At 41.0% G+C, this 2,825-nt stretch overlaps 1 pseudogene; it reads right to left on the reverse strand.

Moving 5' to 3' along the window:
• Nucleotides 1-6: 6 nt before the first annotated feature.
• Nucleotides 7-2,825, reverse strand: part of LOC119586613 — a 21,277-nt pseudogene continuing 18,458 nt past the window's right edge.

Here is a 2,825-nt window from a genome sequence, read left to right on the forward strand (position 1 = left end):
GGAAAGTATTTTGCAGTTTCCTAGTAACAGAAAACAAATTTACACATTTACAAATTGCACTGCTTCTTCTTACAGAATACTTTAAGTACTTGTTATTCATTTATATAAATTTCTTTTTATGAAATCATCAATATACTTTGATAAATTATACATACAGAAAAGTTTAACATCCAACCATGGCATTTCAAAGCAAAACAAATGAACAAAAATAAATTATCACAGTAATCATTACATCCATATTACACTGCAAGCAAGAACTACAGAAATGAAAGCTGAAAAAATAGCAATATCCTGTATCATTCTCCAGGCAAAATATTGAAAAGTATAGTACTACTTTGAAGTGAGCAAAATTGGACAAACATTAAACTTCATATATTTTAAACATAATGTAGGGTGGGTGCTGAATTGCGATGCTGGCTGATTACTGTCATCATTTTCTTACCATCACCTCTTCCTTGTTTAGATAAAATTACAGCATGTACTATAAAGGAATATTAGGTATGCCCTGAGCTTGGTACCTGGCTCAAGACCAGTCTAAAGTAGTGCTTGAGGGTTCCGAGCTGGGCATGTCTTGCTGAGCTTGTAAATGATGTTTCCATTTGTTCAGGTGTTTCCCACTCATTGAGAGCATCATTGATGAGTGCTTGGAGGTCCACAGGGCCAGAGGATCTTTCATGATCTGTGCACTCACACTTTGTCAACATATTTTTTAACATTTGGAGCTTATTTGTACAAATTACAACACAACAAGAATCATCCTCATCTTTTCTCAAAACAATATCTAACCCAGAGCCATTACTGGCACCTGAACGCGATTCACCAGCACTTCCAAAACTGCTATGATACTGCACCTGGATGTGCTCATTTTCCAGCGAGGTGCTGGGAAAACATGATCAGCTTAAGTGGGATGTGATGATCTTTGGTATTTGGTGATGAGTTTTTTCCATGATGAGAAGAAGGCTAGGTTCTGAATGAATGTGCGGCTGGTCAAGTTTGCCATGATGAAGCTTATGTTTGGATTCTGGGTGATGGTGATGATGATTAACTTCAACTTCACTTTGTAGATTGATGATGCCTGTTCAGCGGGAGGGATGAAAAGAGCTATGCTGCGACAGGGGGATGAGGTGGGGAGTGTTGCATGGGGAAAGGCCGGGGATCTCTGAAATTCTTTCCCGAAAAACGGGGAACAGTGAACAAAGGTTGATGATAAGGGTTTTTATGGATGACGAAGTTTTCTGGAAGCCGAGCAGTATCGAACTGGGTTTTTGTTCCCCGGGAACAACAGTGATGCATCTAGATGAGAAGGGCATGTTAGTGAGGCTATCAGACTCTGCTTTGAAGAACACCAATTTTCCCAGATGCTGAGTCACATGCAGGTCTACAGCAGCTGGACACTGCAGGAGTGGATGGTGGAGTGCAACAGCCCTGAATTTGAGGATGAGCTTGATGAGCAACAACTTTTTTCCTGAACCCACTGCCTACAATCTTTGGGTATTTCATCTTGTACTTGCTGGTTGCTACAGCACCCTGAACTTGCTTTTCTACATGACTGGATGCCTCTTAGAACTGTGTTTTCTCCTGTAGGAGTGGATATACTTGCTTGCTGTGTAGACTGTGTGGTTTGTGGAGTTGTTAAAGCTGTTATGACAGTGGTAGAAGCTGAACTGAAGCATAACTAGACTTGTTGAGTGATTTTGGGGTTTGGTTGTGAGTGATAAAGTAGAAAACTTCCTATATGATCATTTAATAAGGCCTCTATCTATTTGGGGGGGGAAAAGGGGAAAAAAATTGAAAAATAGAGGTAGACATATAAAACATAAAAAGGATTTCCCAGGAGCACTACATTTCCTAAGCCTCCAGAAGTACTGATCCCTCCAACTGTGCACTTATCTGAGGAACCAAACACAGCTCCATGGGAGAGGGGAGACACAATAAGGTCTTCCTTTTGGTGGGGATGCAAGGGTTTGCTCATGTCATCCAGGTTTGCCAGACTTGGGAAAAGTGGATGCTGAACTGTGGCGCCCTGAAGAACCTGGAAGAAGGGTCTCTAGATGGTTGTGTCACCCTACGCAAACTATTTTGGCTGTGTGGTGTTGGCGAACTCAGGCCAACAGTCTCTCGAAGAAATTCTTCCACGGAGATTTTTCACAGGCGTGCAAGGGGTTTTGCTACACCATCCCTTCTATGTCACTGGGGAAAACCGACCTGCATGCTGAATGGGCAGCACTGGCAGGGTTTTTGGTTTTTAGTTCCTCTCTAGAATTTTTAGAAAATTTTTTAGCCATCTTAATTCTAGATGAAGTTTTGTAAAGGCGCTGGAGGAAGGGAAAGCTTGAGGAACCTTTATAGATTACTTTTTGCTTTTCCGCTAAATCCACTCTTTAGAATTTTGGTAATTGGTGGGTGTTGTGGGATGGGTGAAGGGGAGGACTTTTTTCTACGACAGGTAATGGGGTGCTTTGCCAAGGGAGGTTGGGTCATCAATTGCATTTCTGAACATTCATCCTCTTTTTGGGCGCAGTGAAGGGTTACACTTGCAGAGTCAGCAGGGCTGTAATCTTCTCCAGAAGACCCCATCTCACCATCCTACAAGAAAAAAATCTTTATGAAATATAAAGCATAAACAATCAAATATATTATTCAATGAACTTTGTTCATTTTTGCCCATTAATGCCTGAAGTCTGAGCCATTCCAATTAAGCAAAGAAGTAATTTCCCCTTATAGTCAAGTCAGCTTCACAAAGCATTTAAGCAAAAATGTGAAGTAGGTAAGCCAGGATCTGTAGATTTTAGCTGTGCATAGCAAAGTTCGTTGCTGATTATATC

Source organism: Penaeus monodon, chromosome 21 (assembly GCF_015228065.2).
Source record: "Penaeus monodon isolate SGIC_2016 chromosome 21, NSTDA_Pmon_1, whole genome shotgun sequence".
Classification (NCBI taxonomy): domain Eukaryota; kingdom Metazoa; phylum Arthropoda; class Malacostraca; order Decapoda; family Penaeidae; genus Penaeus; species Penaeus monodon.